Source organism: Hemiscyllium ocellatum, chromosome 32, assembly GCF_020745735.1.
Source record: "Hemiscyllium ocellatum isolate sHemOce1 chromosome 32, sHemOce1.pat.X.cur, whole genome shotgun sequence".
NCBI classification, from domain to species: Eukaryota; Metazoa; Chordata; class Chondrichthyes; order Orectolobiformes; family Hemiscylliidae; genus Hemiscyllium; species Hemiscyllium ocellatum.
The window spans coordinates 5,433,461-5,454,424 of NC_083432.1; the positions used below are offsets into that span (position 1 = coordinate 5,433,461).

Below are 20,964 nucleotides of genomic sequence, written 5' to 3' on the forward strand. Positions count from 1 at the left end.
AGTACAATGTTAAAATGACAGGTGTGTTGTTCCAGGACAATGTTAAAATGACAGGCGTGTTGTTCCAGTACAGTGTTAAAATGACAGGTGTGTTGTTCCAGTACAGTGTGAAAATGTCAGGTGTGTTGTTCCAGTACAGTGTTAAAATGTCAGGTGTGATGTTCCAGTACAGTGTTAAAATGTCGGGTGTGTTGTTCCAGTACAGTGTTAAGATGTCAGTTGTGTTGTTCCAGTACAGTGTTAAAATGTCAGGTGTGTTGTTCCAGTACAATGTTAAAATGTCAGGTGTGTTGTTCCAGTACAGTGTTAAAATGTCAGGTGTGTTGTTCCAGTACAGTGTTAAAATGACAGGTGTGTTGTTCCAGTACAATGTTAAAATGACAGGTGTGTTGTTCCAGGACAATGTTAAAATGACAGGCGTGTTGTTCCAGTACAGTGTTAAAATGACAGGTGTGTTGTTCCAGTACAGTGTTAAAATGACAGGCGTGTTGTTCCAGTACAATGTTAAAACGACAGGCGTGTTGTACCAGTACAGTGTTAAAATGACAGGTGTGTTGTTCCAGTACAGTGTTAAAATGACAAGTATGTTGTTCCAGTACAATGTTAAAATGTCGGGTGTGTTGTTCCAGTACAATGTTAAACTGACGGGTGTGTTGTTCCAGTACAGTGTTAAAATGACAGGTGTGTTGTTCCAGTACAATGTTAAAATGTCAGGTGTGTTGTTCCAGTACAATGTTAAAATGACAGGCGTGTTGTTCCAGTACAGAGTTAAAAAGACAGGCGTGTTGTTCCAGTACAATGTTAAAATGTCGGGTGTGTTGTTCCAATATAATGTTAAAATGTCGGGTGTGTTGTTCCAGTACAATGTTAAAATGACAGGTGTGTTGTTCCAGTACAATGTTAAAATGTCGGGTGTGTTGTTCCAGTACAGTGTTAAAATGACAGGTGTGTTGTTCCAGTACAATGTTAGAATGTCAGATGTGTTGTTCCAGTACAATGTTAAAATGACAGGTGTGTTGTTCCAGTACAATGTTAAAATGTCGGGTGTGTTGTTCCAGTACAATGTTAAAATGTCAGGTGTGTTGTTCCAGTACAATGTTAAAATGACAGGTGTGTTGTTCCAGTACAATGTTAAAATGTCGGGTGTGTTGTTCCAGTACAGTGTTAAAATGACAGGTGTGTTGTTCCAGTACAATGTTAGAATGTCAGATGTGTTGATCCAGTACAGTGTTAAAATGTGAGGTGTGTTGTTCCAGTACAATGTTAAAATGTCGGGTGTGTTGTTCCTGTACAGTGTTAAAATGTCGGGTGTGTTGTTCCTGTACAATGTTAAAATGACAGGCGTGTTGTTCCAGTACAGTGTTAAAATGACAGGCGTGTTGTTCCAGTACAGTGTTAAAATGTCAGGTGTGTTGTTCCAGTACAGTGTTAAAACGTCGGGTGTGTTGTTCCAGTACAATGTTAAAATGACAGGCGTGTTGTTCCAGTACAGTGTTAAAATGTCAGGTGTGTTGTTCCAGTACAGTGCTAAAATGTCAGGTGTCTTGATCCAGTACAGTGTTAAGATGTCAGTTGTGTTGTTCCAGTAAAGTGTTAAAACGTCGGGTGTGTTGTTCCAGTACAATGTTAAAATGTCAGTTGTGTTGTTCCAGTACAGTGTGAAAATGTCAGGTGTGTTGTTCCAGTACAGTGTTAAAATGTCATGTGTGATGTTCCAGTACAGTGTTAAAATGTCGGGTGTGTTGTTCCAGTACAGTGTTAAAATGTCAGTTGTGTTGTTCCAGTACAGTGTTAAAATGACAGGTGTGTTGTTCCAGTACAGTGTTAAAATGACAGGTATGTTGTTCCAGTACAATGTTAAAATGTCGGGTGTGTTGTTCCAGTACAATGTTAAACTGACGGGTGTGTTGTTCCAGTACAGTGTTAAAATGACAGGTGTGTTGTTCCAGTACAATGTTAAAATGTCAGGTGTGTTGTTCCAGTACAATGTTAAAATGACAGGCGTGTTGTTCCAGTACAGAGTTAAAATGACAGGCGTGTTGTTCCAGTACAATGTTAAAATGTCGGGTGTGTTGTTCCAGTACAATGTTAAAATGACAGGTGTGTTGTTCCAGTACAATGTTAAAATGTCGGGTGTGTTGTTCCAGTACAATGTTAAAATGTCAGGTGTGTTGTTCCAGTACAATGTTAAAATGACAGGTGTGTTATTCCAGTACAATGTTAAAATGTCGGGTGTGTTGTTCCAGTACAGTGTTAAAATGACAGGTGTGTTGTTCCAGTACAATGTTAAAATGTCAGGTGTGTTGTTCCAGTACAATGTTAAAATGTCGGGTGTGTTGTTCCAGTACAATGTTAAAATGTCGAGTGTGTTGTTCCTGTACAGTGTTAAAATGTCGGGTGTGTTGTTCGAGTACAATGTTAAAATGTCAGGTGCGTTGTTCCAGTACAACGTTAAAATGTCGGGTGTGTTGTTCCAGTACAATGTTAAAATGTCGGGTGTGTTGTTCCAGTACAATGTTAAAATGTCAGGTGTGTTGTTCCAGTACAGTGTTAAAATGACAGGTGTGTTGTTCCAGTACAATGTTAGAATGTCAGATGTGTTGATCCAGTACAGTGTTAAAATGTGAGGTGTGTTGTTCCAGTACAGTGTTAAAATGTCGGGTGTGTTGTTCCAGTACAGTGTTAAAATGTCGGGTGTGTTGTTCCTGTACAATGTTAAAATGACAGGCGTGTTGTTCCAGTACAGTGTTAAAATGACAGGCGTGTTGTTCCAGTACAGTGTTAAAATGTCAGGTGTGTTGTTCCAGTACAGTGTTAAAACGTCGGGTGTGTTGTTCCAGTACAATGTTAAAATGACAGGCGTGTTGTTCCAGTACAGTGTTAAAATGTCAGGTGTGTTGTTCCAGTACAGTGCTAAAATGTCAGGTGTCTTGATCCAGTACAGTGTTAAGATGTCAGTTGTGTTGTTGTAGTAAAGTGTTAAAATGTCGGGAGTGTTGTTCCAGTACAATGTTAAAATGTCAGTTGTGTTGTTCCAGTACAGTGTGAAAATGTCAGGTGTGTTGTTCCAGTACAGTGTTAAAATGTCATGTGTGATGTTCCAGTACAGAGTTAAAATGTCGGGTGTGTTGTTCCAGTACAGTGTTAAAATGTCAGTTGTGTTGTTCCAGTACAGTGTTAAAATGTCGGGTGTGTTGTTCCAGTACAATGTTAAAATGTCGGGTGTGTTGTTCCAGTACAGTGTTAAAATGACAGGTGTGTTGTTCCAGTACAATGTTAAAATGTCAGGTGTGTTGTTCCAGTACAATGTTAAAATGTCGGGTGTGTTGTTCCAGTACAGTGTTAAAATGTCAGGTGTGTTGTTCCAGTACAATGTTAAAATGTCAGGTGTGTTGTTCAAGTACAATGTTAAAATGACGGGTGTGTTGTTCCAGTACAGTATTAAAATGACAGGTGTGTTGTTCAAGTATAATGTTAAAATGACGGGTGTGTTGTTCCAGTACAGTATTAAAATGACAGGTGTGTTGTTCCAGGACAATGTTAAAATGACAGGTGTGTTGTTCCAGTACAGTGTTAAATGACAGGCGTGTTGTTCCAGTACAATGTTAAAATGTCGGGTGTGTTGTTCCAGGACAATGTTAAAATGACAGGTGTGTTGTTCCAGGACAATGTTAAAATGACAGGTGTGTTGTTCCAGTACAGTGTTAAATGACAGGTGTGTTGTTCCAGTACAATGTTAAAATGTCGGGTGTGTTGTTCCAGTACAATGTTAAAATGACAGGTGTGTTGTTCCAGTACAGTGTTAAATGACAGGCGTGTTGTTCCAGTACAATGTTAAAATGACAGGTGTGTTGTTCCAGGACAATGTTAAAATGACAGGTGTGTTGTTCCAGGACAATGTTAAAATGACAGGTGTGTTGTTCCAGTACAGTGTAAAAATGACAGGTGTGTTGTTCCAGTACAGTGTTAAATGACAGGTGTGTTGTTCCAGTACAATGTTAAAATGACAGGTGTGTTGTTCCAGTACAATGTTAAAATGTCAGGTGTGTTGTTCCAGTACAATGTTAAAACGACAGGCGTGTTGTTCCAGTACAGTGTTAAAATGACAGGTGTGTTGTTCCAGTACAATGTTAAAATGACAGGTGTGTTGTTCCAGGACAATGTTAAAATGACAGGCGTGTTGTTCCAGTACAGTGTTAAAATGACAGGTGTGTTGTTCCAGTACAGTGTGAAAATGTCAGGTGTGTTGTTCCAGTACAGTGTTAAAATGTCAGGTGTGATGTTCCAGTACAGTGTTAAAATGTCGGGTGTGTTGTTCCAGTACAGTGTTAAAATGTCAGTTGTGTTGTTCCAGTACAGTGTTAAAATGACAGGTGTGTTGTTCCAGTACAATGTTAAAATGACAGGCGTGTTGTTCCAGTACAGTGTTAAAATGTCAGGTGTGTTGTTCCAGTACAGTGTTAAAATGACAGGTGTGTTGTTCCAGTACAATGTTAAAATGACAGGTGTGTTGTTCCAGGACAATGTTAAAATGACAGGCGTGTTGTTCCAGTACAGTGTTAAAATGACAGGTGTGTTGTTCCAGTACAGTGTTAAAATGACAGGTGTGTTGTTCCAGTACAATGTTAAAACGACAGGCGTGTTGTACCAGTACAGTGTTAAAATGACAGGTGTGTTGTTCCAGTACAGTGTTAAAATGACAGGTATGTTGTTCCAGTACAATGTTAAAATGTCGGGTGTGTTGTTCCAGTACAATGTTAAACTGACGGGTGTGTTGTTCCAGTACAGTGTTAAAATGACAGGTGTGTTGTTCCAGTACAATGTTAAAATGTCAGGTGTGTTGTTCCAGTACAATGTTAAAATGACAGGCGTGTTGTTCCAGTACAGAGTTAAAATGACAGGCGTGTTGTTCCAGTACAATGTTAAAATGTCGGGTGTGTTGTTCCAATATAATGTTAAAATGTCGGGTGTGTTGTTCCAGTACAATGTTAAAATGACAGGTGTGTTGTTCCAGTACAGTGTTAAAATGACAGGTGTGTTGTTCCAGTACAATGTTAAAATGTCGGGTGTGTTGTTCCAGTACAATGTTAAAATGTCAGGTGTGTTGTTCCAGTACAATGTTAAAATGACAGGTGTGTTGTTCCAGTACAATGTTAAAATGTCGGGTGTGTTGTTCCAGTACAGTGTTAAAATGACAGGTGTGTTGTTCCAGTACAATGTTAAAATGTCAGGTGTGTTGTTCCAGTACAATGTTAAAATGTCGGTGTGTTGTTCCAGTACAATGTTAAAATGTCGAGTGTGTTGTTCCTGTACAGTGTTAAAATGTCGGGTGTGTTGTTCGAGTACAATGTTAAAATGTCAGGTGCGTTGTTCCAGTACAATGTTAAAATGTCGGGTGTGTTGTTCCAGTACAATGTTAAAATGTCAGGTGTGTTGTTCCAGTACAGTGTTAAAATGACAGGTGTGTTGTTCCAGTACAATGTTAGAATGTCAGATGTGTTGATCCAGTACAGTGTTAAAATGTGAGGTGTGTTGTTCCAGTACAGTGTTAAAATGTCGGGTGTGTTGTTCCAGTACAGTGTTAAAATGTCGGGTGTGTTGTTCCTGTACAATGTTAAAATGACAGGCGTGTTGTTCCAGTACAGTGTTAAAATGACAGGTGTGTTGTTCCAGTACAGTGTTAAAATGTCAGGTGTGTTGTTCCAGTACAGTGTTAAAACGTCGGGTGTGTTGTTCCAGTACAATGTTAAAATGACAGGCGTGTTGTTCCAGTACAGTGTTAAAATGTCAGGTGTGTTGTTCCAGTACAGTGCTAAAATGTCAGGTGTCTTGTTCCAGTACAGTGTTAAGATGTCAGTTGTGTTGTTCCAGTAAAGTGTTAAAATGTCGGGAGTGTTGTTCCAGTACAATGTTAAAATGTCAGTTGTGTTGTTCCAGTACAGTGTGAAAATGTCAGGTGTGTTGTTCCAGTACAGTGTTAAAATGTCAGGTGTGATGTTCCAGTACAGTGTTAAAATGTCGGGTGTGTTGTTCCAGTACAGTGTTAAAATGTCAGTTGTGTTGTTCCAGTACAGTGTTAAAATGACAGGTGTGTTGTTCCAGTACAGTGTTAAAATGACAAGTGTGTTGTTCCAGTACAATGTTAAAATGTCGGGTGTGTTGTTCCAGTACAATGTTAAACTGACGGGTGTGTTGTTCCAGTACAGTGTTAAAATGACAGGTGTGTTGTTCCAGTACAATGTTAAAATGTCAGGTGTGTTGTTCCAGTACAATGTTAAAATGACAGGCGTGTTGTTCCAGTACAGAGTTAAAAAGACAGGCGTGTTGTTCCAGTACAATGTTAAAATGTCGGGTGTGTTGTTCCAATATAATGTTAAAATGTCGGGTGTGTTGTTCCAGTACAATGTTAAAATGACAGGTGTGTTGTTCCAGTACAATGTTAAAATGTCGGGTGTGTTGTTCCAGTACAATGTTAAAATGTCAGGTGTGTTGTTCCAGTACAATGTTAAAATGACAGGTGTGTTATTCCAGTACAATGTTAAAATGTCGGGTGTGTTGTTCCAGTACAGTGTTAAAATGACAGGTGTGTTGTTCCAGTACAATGTTAAAATGTCAGGTGTGTTGTTCCAGTACAATGTTAAAATGTCGGGTGTGTTGTTCCAGTACAATGTTAAAATGTCGAGTGTGTTGTTCCTGTACAGTGTTAAAATGTCGGGTGTGTTGTTCGAGTACAATGTTAAAATGTCAGGTGCGTTGTTCCAGTACAACGTTAAAATGTCGGGTGTGTTGTTCCAGTACAATGTTAAAATGTCGGGTGTGTTGTTCCAGTACAATGTTAAAATGTCAGGTGTGTTGTTCCAGTACAGTGTTAAAATGACAGGTGTGTTGTTCCAGTACAATGTTAAAATGTCAGATGTGTTGATCCAGTACAGTGTTAAAATGTGAGGTGTGTTGTTCCAGTACAGTGTTAAAATGTCGGGTGTGTTGTTCCAGTACAGTGTTAAAATGTCGGTGTGTTGTTCCAGTACAATGTTAAAATGACAGGCGTGTTGTTCCAGTACAGTGTTAAAATGACAGGCGTGTTGTTCCAGTACAGTGTTAAAATGTCAGGTGTGTTGTTCCAGTACAGTGTTAAAACGTCGGGTGTGTTGTTCCAGTACAATGTTAAAATGACAGGCGTGTTGTTCCAGTACAGTGTTAAAATGTCAGGTGTGTTGTTCCAGTACAGTGCTAAAATGTCAGGTGTCTTGTTCCAGTACAGTGTTAAGATGTCAGTTGTGTTGTTCCAGTAAAGTGTTAAAATGTCGGGAGTGTTGTTCCAGTACAATGTTAAAATGTCAGTTGTGTTGTTCCAGTACAGTGTGAAAATGTCAGGTGTGTTGTTCCAGTACAGTGTTAAAATGTCATGTGTGATGTTCCAGTACAGAGTTAAAATGTCGGGTGTGTTGTTCCAGTACAGTGTTAAAATGTCAGTTGTGTTGTTCCAGTACAGTGTTAAAATGTCGGGTGTGTTGTTCCAGTACAATGTTAAAATGTCGGTGTGTTGTTCCAGTACAGTGTTAAAATGACAGGTGTGTTGTTCCAGTACAATGTTAAAATGTCAGGTGTGTTGTTCCAGTACAATGTTAAAATGTCGGGTGTGTTGTTCCAGTACAGTGTTAAAATGTCAGGTGTGTTGTTCCAGTACAATGTTAAAATGACAGGTGTGTTGTTCAAGTATAATGTTAAAATGACGGGTGTGTTGTTCCAGTACAGTATTAAAATGACAGGTGTGTTGTTCCAGTACAATGTTAAAATGACAGGTGTGTTGTTCCAGTACAGAGTTAAAAAGACAGGTGTGTTGTTCCAGTACAATGTTAAAATGACAGGCGTGTTGTTCCAGTACAGTGTTAAAATGACAGGTGTGTTGTTCCAGTATAATGTTAAAATGTCGGGTGTGTTGTTCCAGTACAGTGTTAAAATGACAGGTGTGTTGTTCCAGTACAATGTTAAAATGACAGGCGTGTTGTTCCAGTACAGAGTTAAAATGACAGGTGTGTTGTTCCAGTACAATGTTAAAATGACAGGTGTGTTGTTCCAGTACAATGTTAAAATGTCGGGTGTGTTGTTCCAGTACAATGTTAAAGTGACAGGTGTGTTGTTCCAGTACAGTGTTAAATGACAGGCGTGTTGTTCCAGTACAATGTTAAAATGACAGGTGTGTTGTTCCAGTACAATGTTAAAATGACTGGTGTGTTGTTCCAGGACAATGTAAAAATGACAGGCGTGTTGTTCCAGTACAGTGTTAAAATGACAGGTGTGTTGTTCCAGTATAATGTTAAAATGACAGGTGTGTTGTTCCAGTACAATGTTAAAATGACAGGTGTGTTGTTCCAGTGCAATGTTAAAATGACAGGTGTGTTGTTCCAGTACAATGTTAAAATGACAGGTGTGTTGTTCCAGTACAGTGTTAAATGACAGGCGTGTTGTTCCAGTACAATGTTAAAATGTCAGGTGTGTTGTTCCAGTACAATGTTAAAATGACAGGTGTGTTGTTCCAGGACAATGTTAAAATGACAGGTGTGTTGTTCCAGTACAGTGTTAAAATGACAGGTGTGTTGTTCCAGTACAATGTTGAAATGACAGGTGTGTTGTTCCAGGACAATGTTAAAATGACAGGTGTGTTGTTCCAGTACAGTGTTAAAATGACAGGTGTGTTGTTCCAGTACAGTGTTAAAATGACAGGTGTGTTGTTCCAGTACAATGTTAAAATGACAGGTGTGTTGTTCCAGTACAGTGTTAAAATGACAGGTGTGTTGTTCCAGGACAATGTTAAAATGACAGGCGTGTTGTTCCAGTACAGTGTTAAAATGACAGGTATGTTGTTCCAGTACAATGTTAAAATGTCGGGTGTGTTGTTCCAGTACAATGTTAAACTGACGGGTGTGTTGTTCCAGTACAGTGTTAAATTGACAGGTGTGTTGTTCCAGTACAATGTTAAAATGACAGGTGTGTTGTTCCAGTACAATGTTAAAATGACAGGTGTGTTGTTCCAGTACAGAGTTAAAAAGACCGGTGTGTTGTTCCAGTATAATGTTAAAATGACAGGTGTGTTGTTCCAGTACAATGTTAAAATGTCGGGTGTGTTGTTCCAGTACAATGTTAAAATGACAGGTGTGTTGTTCCAGTACAATGTTAAAATGTCGGGTGTGTTGTTCCAGTACAATGTTAAAATGTCAGGTGTGTTGTTCCAGTACAATGTTAAAATGACAGGTGTGTTGTTCCAGTACAATGTTAAAATGTCGGGTGTGTTGTTCCAGTACAGTGTTAAAATGACAGGTGTGTTGTTCCAGTACAATGTTAAAATGTCAGGTGTGTTGTTCCAGTACAATGTTAAAATGTCGGGTGTGTTGTTCCAGTACAATGTTAAAATGTCGAGTGTGTTGTTCCTGTACAGTGTTAAAATGTCGGGTGTGTTGTTCGAGTACAATGTTAAAATGTCAGGTGCGTTGTTCCAGTACAATGTTAAAATGTCGGGTGTGTTGTTCCAGTACACTGTTAAAATGTCGGGTGTGTTGTTCCAGTACAATGTTAAAATGTCAGGTGTGTTGTTCCAGTACAATGTTAAAATGTCAGGTGCGTTGTTCCAGTACAATGTTAAAATGTCGGGTGTGTTGTTCCAGTACAATGTTAAAATGTCAGGTGTGTTGTTCCAGTACTGTGTTAAAATGACAGGTGTGTTGTTCGAGTATAATGTTAGAATGTCAGGTGTGTTGTTCCAGTACAATGTTAAAACGACAGGTGTGTTGTTCCAGTACAGTGTTAAAATGACAGGTGTGTTGTTCCAGTACAGTGTTAAAATGACAGGTATGTTGTTCCAGTACAATGTTAAAATGACAGGTGTGTTGTTCCAGTATAATGTTAAAATGTCGGGTGTGTTGTTCCAGTACAATGTTAAAATGACAGGTGTGTTGTTCCAGTACAGTGTTAAATGACAGGTGTGTTGTTCCAGTACAATGTTAAAATGACAGGTGTGTTGTTCCAGGACAATGTTAAAATGACAGGTGTGTTGTTCCAGTACAGTGTTAAAATGACAGGTGTGTTGTTCCAGTACAGTGTTAAATGACAGGTGTGTTGTTCCAGTACAGTGTTAAATGACAGGTGTGTTGTTCCAGTACAATGTTAAAATGACAGGTGTGTTGTTCCAGTACAATGTTAAAATGTCAGGTGTGTTGTTCCAGTACAATGTTAAAACGACAGGCGTGTTGTTCCAGTACAGTGTTAAAATGACAGGTGTGTTGTTCCAGTACAATGTTAAAATGACAGGTGTGTTGTTCCAGGACAATGTTAAAATGACAGGCGTGTTGTTCCAGTACAGTGTTAAAATGACAGGTGTGTTGTTCCAGTACAGTGTTAAAATGTCAGGTGTCTTGTTCCAGTACAGTGTTAAAATGTCAGTTGTGTTGTTCCAGTACAGTGTTAAAATGTCGGGTGTGTTGTTCCAGTACAATGTTAAACTGTCGGGTGTGTTGTTCTAGTACAATGTTAAAATGTCAGGTGTGTTGTTCCAGCACAGTGTTAAAATGACAGGCGTGTTGTTCCAGTACAATGTTAAAACGACAGGTGTGTTGTTCCAGTACAGTGTTAAAATGACAGGTGTGTTGTTCCAGTACAGTGTTAAAATGACAGGTATGTTGTTCCAGTACAATGTTAAAATGTCGGGTGTGTTGTTCCAGTACAATGTTAAACTGACGGGTGTGTTGTTCCAGTACAGTGTTAAAATGACAGGTGTGTTGTTCCAGTACAATGTTAAAATGTCAGGTGTGTTGTTCCAGTACAATGTTAAAATGACAGGCGTGTTGTTCCAGTACAGAGTTAAAAAGACAGGTGTGTTGTTCCAGTACAATGTTAAAATGTCGGGTGTGTTGTTCCAATATAATGTTAAAATGTCGGGTGTGTTGTTCCAGTACAATGTTAAAATGACAGGTGTGTTGTTCCAGTGCAATGTTAAAATGTCGGGTGTGTTGTTCCAGTACAATGTTAAAATGTCAGGTGTGTTGTTCCAGTACAATGTTAAAATGACAGGTGTGTTGTTCCAGTACAATGTTAAAATGTCGGGTGTGTTGTTCCAGTACAGTGTTAAAATGACAGGTGTGTTGCTCCAGTACAATGTTAAAATGTCAGGTGTGTTGTTCCAGTACAATGTTAAAATGTCGGGTGTGTTGTTCCAGTACAATGTTAAAATGTCGAGTGTGTTGTTCCAGTACAGTGTTAAAATGTCGGGTGTGTTGTTCGAGTACAATGTTAAAATGTCAGGTGCGTTGTTCCAGTACAATGTTAAAATGTCGGTGTGTTGTTCCAGTACAATGTTAAAATGTCGGGTGTGTTGTTCCAGTACAGTGTTAAAATGACAGGTGTGTTGTTCCAGTACAATGTTAAAATGTCAGATGTGTTGATCCAGTACAGTGTTAAAATGTGAGGTGTGTTGTTCCAGTACAGTATTAAAATGACAGGTGTGTTGTTCCAGTACAATGTTAAAATGACAGGTGTGTTGTTCCAGTACAGAGTTAAAATGACAGGTGTGTTGTTCCAGTACAATGTTAAAATGACAGGCGTGTTGTTCCAGTACAGTGTTAAAATGACAGGTGTGTTGTTCCAGTACAATGTTAAAATGTCGGGTGTGTTGTTCCAGTACAGTGTTAAAATGACAGGTGTGTTGTTCCAGTACAATGTTAAAATGACAGGCGTGTTGTTCCAGTACAGAGTTAAAATGACAGGTGTGTTGTTCCAGTACAATGTTAAAATGACAGGTGTGTTGTTCCAGTACAATGTTAAAATGTCGGGTGTGTTGTTCCAGTACAATGTTAAAGTGACAGGTGTGTTGTTCCAGTACAGTGTTAAATGACAGGCGTGTTGTTCCAGTACAATGTTAAAATGACAGGTGTGTTGTTCCAGTACAATGTTAAAATGACTGGTGTGTTGTTCCAGGACAATGTAAAAATGACAGGCGTGTTGTTCCAGTACAGTGTTAAAATGACAGGTGTGTTGTTCCAGTATAATGTTAAAATGACAGGTGTGTTGTTCCAGTACAATGTTAAAATGACAGGTGTGTTGTTCCAGTGCAATGTTAAAATGACAGGTGTGTTGTTCCAGTACAATGTTAAAATGACAGGTGTGTTGTTCCAGTACAGTGTTAAATGACAGGCGTGTTGTTCCAGTACAATGTTAAAATGTCAGGTGTGTTGTTCCAGTACAATGTTAAAATGACAGGTGTGTTGTTCCAGGACAATGTTAAAATGACAGGTGTGTTGTTCCAGTACAGTGTTAAAATGACAGGTGTGTTGTTCCAGTACAATGTTGAAATGACAGGTGTGTTGTTCCAGGACAATGTTAAAATGACAGGCGTGTTGTTCCAGTACAGTGTTAAAATGACAGGTGTGTTGTTCCAGTACAGTGTTAAAATGACAGGCGTGTTGTTCCAGTACAATGTTAAAACGACAGGCGTGTTGTTCCAGTACAGTGTTAAAATGACAGGTGTGTTGTTCCAGGACAATGTTAAAATGACAGGTGTGTTGTTCCAGTACAGTGTTAAAATGACAGGTATGTTGTTCCAGTACAATGTTAAAATGTCGGTGTGTTGTTCCAGTACAATGTTAAACTGACGGGTGTGTTGTTCCAGTACAGTGTTAAATTGACAGGTGTGTTGTTCCAGTACAATGTTAAAATGACAGGCGTGTTGTTCCAGTACAATGTTAAAATGACAGGTGTGTTGTTCCAGTACAGAGTTAAAATGACCGGTGTGTTGTTCCAGTATAATGTTAAAATGACAGGTGTGTTGTTCCAGTATAATGTTAAAATGTCGGGTGTGTTGTTCCAGTACAATGTTAAAATGACAGGTGTGTTGTTCCAGTACAATGTTAAAATGTCGGGTGTGTTGTTCCAGTACAATGTTAAAATGTCAGGTGTGTTGTTCCAGTACAATGTTAAAATGACAGGTGTGTTGTTCCAGTACAATGTTAAAATGTCGGGTGTGTTGTTCCAGTACAGAGTTAAAATGACAGGTGTGTTGTTCCAGTACAATGTTAAAATGTCAGGTGTGTTGTTCCAGTACAATGTTAAAATGTCGGGTGTGTTGTTCCAGTACAATGTTAAAATGTCGAGTGTGTTGTTCCTGTACAGTGTTAAAATGTCGGGTGTGTTGTTCGAGTACAATGTTAAAATGTCAGGTGCGTTGTTCCAGTACAATGTTAAAATGTCGGGTGTGTTGTTCCAGTACACTGTTAAAATGTCGGGTGTGTTGTTCCAGTACAATGTTAAAATGTCAGGTGTGTTGTTCCAGTACAATGTTAAAATGTCAGGTGCGTTGTTCCAGTACAATGTTAAAATGTCGGGTGTGTTGTTCCAGTACAATGTTAAAATGTCAGGTGTGTTGTTCCAGTACTGTGTTAAAATGACAGGTGTGTTGTTCGAGTATAATGTTAGAATGTCAGGTGTGTTGTTCCAGTACAATGTTAAAACGACTGGCGTGTTGTTCCAGTACAGTGTTAAAATGACAGGTGTGTTGTTCCAGTACAGTGTTAAAATGACAGGTATGTTGTTCCAGTACAATGTTAAAATGACAGGTGTGTTGTTCCAGTATAATGTTAAAATGTCGGGTGTGTTGTTCCAGTACAATGTTAAAATGACAGGTGTGTTGTTCCAGTACAGTGTTAAATGACAGGTGTGTTGTTCCAGTACAATGTTAAAATGACAGGTGTGTTGTTCCAGGACAATGTTAAAATGACAGGTGTGTTGTTCCAGTACAGTGTTAAAATGACAGGTGTGTTGTTCCAGTACAGTGTTAAATGACAGGTGTGTTGTTCCAGTACAGTGTTAAATGACAGGTGTGTTGTTCCAGTACAATGTTAAAATGACAGGTGTGTTGTTCCAGTACAATGTTAAAATGTCAGGTGTGTTGTTCCAGTACAATGTTAAAACGACAGGTGTGTTGTTCCAGTACAGTGTTAAAATGACAGGTGTGTTGTTCCAGTACAATGTTAAAATGACAGGTGTGTTGTTCCAGGACAATGTTAAAATGACAGGCGTGTTGTTCCAGTACAGTGTTAAAATGACAGGTGTGTTGTTCCAGTACAGTGTTAAAATGTCAGGTGTCTTGTTCCAGTACAGTGTTAAAATGTCAGTTGTGTTGTTCCAGTACAGTGTTAAAATGTCGGGTGTGTTGTTCCAGTACAATGTTAAACTGTCGGGTGTGTTGTTCTAGTACAATGTTAAAATGTCAGGTGTGTTGTTCCAGCACAGTGTTAAAATGACAGGTGTGTTGTTCCAGTACAATGTTAAAACGACAGGCGTGTTGTTCCAGTACAGTGTTAAAATGACAGGTGTGTTGTTCCAGTACAGTGTTAAAATGACAGGTATGTTGTTCCAGTACAATGTTAAAATGTCGGGTGTGTTGTTCCAGTACAATGTTAAACTGACGGGTGTGTTGTTCCAGTACAGTGTTAAAATGACAGGTGTGTTGTTCCAGTACAATGTTAAAATGTCAGGTGTGTTGTTCCAGTACAATGTTAAAATGACAGGCGTGTTGTTCCAGTACAGAGTTAAAATGACAGGTGTGTTGTTCCAGTACAATGTTAAAATGTCGGGTGTGTTGTTCCAATATAATGTTAAAATGTCGGGTGTGTTGTTCCAGTACAATGTTAAAATGACAGGTGTGTTGTTCCAGTGCAATGTTAAAATGTCGGGTGTGTTGTTCCAGTACAATGTTAAAATGTCAGGTGTGTTGTTCCAGTACAATGTTAAAATGACAGGTGTGTTGTTCCAGTACAATGTTAAAATGTCGGGTGTGTTGTTCCAGTACAGTGTTAAAATGACAGGTGTGTTGTTCCAGTACAATGTTAAAATGTCAGGTGTGTTGTTCCAGTACAATGTTAAAATGTCGGGTGTGTTGTTCCAGTACAATGTTAAAATGTCGAGTGTGTTGTTCCAGTACAGTGTTAAAATGTCGGGTGTGTTGTTCGAGTACAATGTTAAAATGTCAGGTGCGTTGTTCCAGTACAATGTTAAAATGTCGGGTGTGTTGTTCCAGTACAATGTTAAAATGTCGGGTGTGTTGTTCCAGTACAGTGTTAAAATGACAGGTGTGTTGTTCCAGTACAATGTTAAAATGTCAGATGTGTTGATCCAGTACAGTGTTAAAATGTGAGGTGTGTTGTTCCAGTACAGTGTTAAAATGTCGGGTGTGTTGTTCCAGTACAGTGTTAAAATGTCGGGTGTGTTGTTCCAGGACAATGTTAAAATGACAGGCGTGTTGTTCCAGTACAGTGTTAAAATGTCAGGTGTGTTGTTCCAGTACAGTGTTAAAATGTCAGGTGTCTTGTTCCAGTACAGTGTTAAAATGTCAGTTGTGTTGTTCCAGTACAGTGTTAAAATGTGAGGTGTGTTGTTCCAGGACAATGTTAAAATGACAGGCGTGTTGTTCCAGTACAGTGTTAAAATGTCAGGTGTGTTGTTCCAGCACAGTGTTAAAATGACAGGCGTGTTGTTCCAGTACAATGTTAAAACGACAGGCGTGTTGTTCCAGTACAGTGTTAAAATGACAGGTGTGTTGTTCCAGTACAGTGTTAAAATGACAGGTATGTTGTTCCAGTACAATGTTAAAATGTCGGGTGTGTTGTTCCAGTACAATGTTAAACTGACGGGTGTGTTGTTCCAGTACAGTGTTAAAATGACAGGTGTGTTGTTCCAGTACAATGTTAAAATGTCAGGTGTGTTGTTCCAGTACAATGTTAAAATGACAGGCGTGTTGTTCCAGTACAGAGTTAAAAAGACAGGTGTGTTGTTCCAGTACAATGTTAAAATGTCGGGTGTGTTGTTCCAATATAATGTTAAAATGTCGGGTGTGTTGTTCCAGTACAATGTTAAAATGACAGGTGTGTTGTTCCAGTGCAATGTTAAAATGTCGGGTGTGTTGTTCCAGTACAATGTTAAAATGTCAGGTGTGTTGTTCCAGTACAATGTTAAAATGACAGGTGTGTTGTTCCAGTACAATGTTAAAATGTCGGGTGTGTTGTTCCAGTACAGTGTTAAAATGACAGGTGTGTTGTTCCAGTACAATGTTAAAATGTCAGGTGTGTTGTTCCAGTACAATGTTAAAATGTCGGGTGTGTTGTTCCAGTACAATGTTAAAATGTCGAGTGTGTTGTTCCAGTACAGTGTTAAAATGTCGGGTGTGTTGTTCGAGTACAATGTTAAAATGTCAGGTGCGTTGTTCCAGTACAATGTTAAAATGTCGGGTGTGTTGTTCCAGTACAATGTTAAAATGTCGGGTGTGTTGTTCCAGTACAATGTTAAAATGACAGGTGTGTTGTTCCAGTACAATGTTAAAATGTCAGATGTGTTGATCCAGTACAGTGTTAAAATGTGAGGTGTGTTGTTCCAGTACAGTGTTAAAATGTCGGGTGTGTTGTTCCAGTACAGTGTTAAAATGTCGGGTGTGTTGTTCCAGGACAATGTTAAAATGACAGGCGTGTTGTTCCAGTACAGTGTTAAAATGTCAGGTGTGTTGTTCCAGTACAGTGTTAAAATGTCAGGTGTCTTGTTCCAGTACAGTGTTAAAATGTCAGTTGTGTTGTTCCAGTACAGTGTTAAAATGTCGGGTGTGTTGTTCCAGTACAATGTTAAACTGTCGGGTGTGTTGTTCCAGTACAATGTTAAAATGTCAGGTGTGTTGTTCCAGCACAGTGTTAAAATGACAGGCGTGTTGTTCCAGTACAGTGTTAAAATGTCAGGTGTGTTGTTCCAGTACAGTGTTAAAACGTCGGGTGTGTTGTTCCAGTACAATGTTAAAATGACAGGCGTGTTGTTCCAGTACAGTGTTAAAATGTCAGGTGTGTTGTTCCAGTACAGTGTTAAAATGTCAGGTGTCTTGATCCAGTACAGTGTTAAGATGTCAGTTGTGTTGTTCCAGTAAAGTGTTAAAATGTCGGGAGTGTTGTTCCAGTACAATGTTAAAATGTCAGTTGTGTTGTTCCAGTACAGTGTGAAAATGTCAGGTGTGTTGTTCCAGTACAGTGTTAAAATGTCATGTGTGATGTTCCAGTACAGTGTTAAAATGTCGGGTGTGTTGTTCCAGTACAGTGTTAAAATGTCAGTTGTGTTGTTCCAGTACAGTGTTAAAATGTCGGGTGTGTTGTTCCAGTACAATGTTAAAATGTCGGGTGTGTTGTTCCAGTACAGTGTTAAAATGACAGGTGTGTTGTTGCAGTACAATGTTAAAATGTCAGGTGTGTTGTTCCAGTACAATGTTAAAATGTCGGGTGTGTTGTTCCAGTACAATGTTGAAATGTCAGGTGTGTTGTTCCAGTACAATGTTAAAATGACAGGTGTGTTGTTCCAGTACAATGTTAAAATGACAGGCGTGTTGTTCCAGTAAAATGTTAAAATGACAGGTGTGTTGTTCCAGTACAGTGTTAAAATGACAGGTGTGTTGTTCCAGTACAATGTTATAATGTCGGGTGTGTTGTTCCAGTACAATGTTAAACTGACGGGTGTGTTGTTCCAGTACAGTATTAAAATGACAGGTGTGTTGTTCCAGTACAATGTTATAATGACAGGTGTGTTGTTCCAGTACAATGTTAAAATGACAGGTGTGTTGTTCCAGTACAATGTTAAAATGACAGGTGTGTTGTTCCAGTACAGAGCTAAAAAGACAGGTGTGTTGTTCCAGTATAATGTTAAAATGACAGGCGTGTTGTTCCATTACAGTGTTAAAATGACAGGTGTGTTGTTCCAGGACAATGTTAAAATGTCGGGTGTGTTGTTCCAGTACAGTGATAAAATGACAGGTGTGTTGTTCCAGTACAATGTTAAAATGACAGGGGTGTTGTTCCAGTACAGAGTTAAAAAGACAGGTGTGTTGTTCCAGTACAATGTTAAAATGACAGGTGTGTTGTTCCAGTACAATGTTAAAATGTCGGGTGTGTTGTTCCAGTACAATGTTAAAATGACAGGTGTGTTGTTCCAGTACAGTGTTAAATGACAGGCGTGTTGTTCCAGTACAATGTTAAAATGACAGGTGTGTTGTTCCAGTACAATGTTAAAATGACAGGTGTGTTGTTCCAGGACAATGTTAAAATGACAGGCGTGTTGTTCCAGTACAGTGTTAAAATGACAGGTGTGTTGTTCCAGTACAATGTTAAAATGACAGGTGTGTTGTTCCAGTGCAATGTTAAAATGACAGGTGTGTTGTTCCAGGACAATGTTAAAATGACAGGTGTGTTGTTCCAGTACAGTGTTAAATGACAGGTGTGTTGTTCCAGTACAATGTTAAAATGTCGGGTGTGTTGTTCCAGTACAATGTTAAAATGACAGGTGTGTTGTTCCAGTACAGTGTTAAATGACAGGCGTGTTGTTCCAGTACAATGTTAAAATGACAGGTGTGTTGTTCCAGGACAATGTTAAAATGACAGGTGTGTTGTTCCAGGACAATGTTAAAATGACAGGCGTGTTGTTCCAGTACAGTGTTAAAATGACAGGTGTGTTGTTCCAGTACCGTGTTAAAATGACAGGTGTGTTGTTCCAGTACAGTGTTAAATGACAGGTGTGTTGTTCCAGTACAATGTTAAAATGTCAGGTGTGTTGTTCCAGTACAATGTTAAAACGACAGGCGTGTTGTTCCAGTACAGTGTTAAAATGACAGGTGTGTTGTTCCAGTACAATGTTAAAATGACAGGTGTGTTGTTCCAGGACAATGTTAAAATGACAGGCGTGTTGTTCCAGTACAATGTTAAAATGACAGGTGTGTTGTTCCAGTACAGTGTTAAAATGACAGGTGTGTTGTTCCAGTACAATGTTAAAATGACAGGCGTGTTGTTCCAGTACAGTGTTAAAATGACAGGTGTGTTGTTCCAGTACAATGTTAAAATGACAGGTATGTTGTTCCAGTACAATGTTAAAATGTCGGGTGTGTTGTTCCAGTACAATGTTAAACTGACGGGTGTGTTGTTCCAGTACAGTGTTAAAATGACAGGTGTGTTGTTCCAGTACAATGTTAAAATGTCAGGTGTGTTGTTCCAGTACAATGTTAAAATGACAGGCGTGTTGTTCCAGTACAGAGTTAAAAAGACAGGCGTGTTGTTCCAGTACAATGTTAAAATGTCGGGTGTGTTGTTCCAATATAATTTTAAAATGTCGGGTGTGTTGTTCCAGTACAATGTTAAAATGACAGGTGTGTTGTTCCAGTACAATGTTAAAATGTCGGGTGTGTTGTTCCAGTACAATGTTAAAATGTCAGGTGTGTTGTTCCAGTACAATGTTAAAATGACAGGTGTGTTGTTCCAGTACAATGTTAAAATGTCGGGTGTGTTGTTCCAGTACAGTGTTAAAATGACAGGTGTGTTGTTCCAGTACAATGTTAAAATGTCAGGTGTGTTGTTCCAGTACAATGTTAAAATGTCGGGTGTGTTGTTCCAGTACAATGTTAAAATGTCGAGTGTGTTGTTCCTGTACAGTGTTAAAATGTCGGGTGTGTTGTTCGAGTACAATGTTAAAATGTCAGGTGCGTTGTTCCAGTACAATGTTAAAATGTCGGGTGTGTTGTTCCAGTACAATGTTAAAATGTCGGGTGTGTTGTTCCAGTACAATGTTAAAATGTCAGGTGTGTTGTTCCAGTACAGTGTTAAAATGACAGGTGTGTTGTTCCAGTACAATGTAAGAATGTCAGATGTGTTGATCCAGTACAGTGTTAAAATGTGAGGTGTGTTGTTCCAGTACAGTGTTAAAATGTCGGGTGTGTTGTTCCAGTACAGTGTTAAAATGTCGGGTGTGTTGTTCCTGTACAATGTTAAAATGACAGGCGTGTTGTTCCAGTACAGTGTTGAAATGTCAGGTGTGTTGTTCCAGTACAGTGTTAAAATGTCAGGTGTCTTGTTCCAGTACAGTGTTAAAATGTCAGTTGTGTTGTTCCAGTACAGTGTTAAAATGTCGGGTGTGTTGTTCCAGTACAATGTTAAAATGTCGGATGTGTTGTTCCAGTACAATGTTAAAATGTCAGTTGTGTTGTTCCAGTGCAGTGTTAAAATGACAGGCGTGTTGTTCCAGTCCAGTGTTAAAATGTCAGGTGTGTTGTTCCAGTACAGTGTTAAAACGTCGGGTGTGTTGTTCCAGTACAATGTTAAAATGACAGGCGTGTTGTTCCAGTACAGTGTTAAAATGTCAGGTGTGTTGTTCCAGTACAGTGTTAAAATGTCAGGTGTCTTGACCCAGTACAGTGTTAAGATGTCAGTTGTGTTGTTGTAGTAAAGTGTTAAAACGTTGGGAGTGTTGTTCCAGTACAATGTTAAAATGTCAGTTGTGTTGTTCCAGTACAGTGTGAAAATGTCAGGTGTGTTGTTCCAGTACAGTGTTAAAATGTCATGTGTGATGTTCCAGTACAGTGTTAAAATGTCGGGTGTGTTGTTCCAGTACAGTGTTAAAATGTCAGTTGTGTTGTTCCAGTACAGTGTTAAAATGTCGGGTGTGTTGTTCCAGTACAATGTTAAAATGTCGGGTGTGTTGTTCCAGTACAGTGTTAAAATGACAGGTGTGTTGTTCCAGTACAATGTTAAAATGTCAGGTGTGTTGTTCCAGTACAATGTTAAAATGTCGGGTGTGTTGTTCCAGTACAGTATTAAAATGTCAGGTGTGTTGTTCCAGTACAATGTTAAAATGTCAGGTGTGTTGTTCAAGTATAATGTTAAAATGACGGGTGTGTTGTTCCAGTACAGTATTAAAATGACAGATGTGTTGTTCCAGTACAATGTTAAAATGACAGGTGTGTTGTTCCAGTACAATGTTAAAATGACAGGTGTGTTGTTCCAGTACAGAGCTAAAAAGACAGGTGTGTTGTTCCAGTATAATGTTAAAATGACAGGCGTTTTGTTCCATTACAGTGTTAAAATGACAGGTGTGTTGTTCCAGGACAATGTTAAAATGTCGGGTGTGTTGTTC

The 20,964-nt window shown here is 38.9% G+C and overlaps 1 protein-coding gene across 1 annotated transcript in view; it reads right to left on the bottom strand.

Moving 5' to 3' along the window:
- Positions 1-20,964, bottom strand: part of kcnh6a (potassium voltage-gated channel, subfamily H (eag-related), member 6a) — a 352,557-nt gene that overhangs the window by 56,430 nt on the left and 275,163 nt on the right. The gene's annotated exons all lie outside the window — the stretch shown is intronic.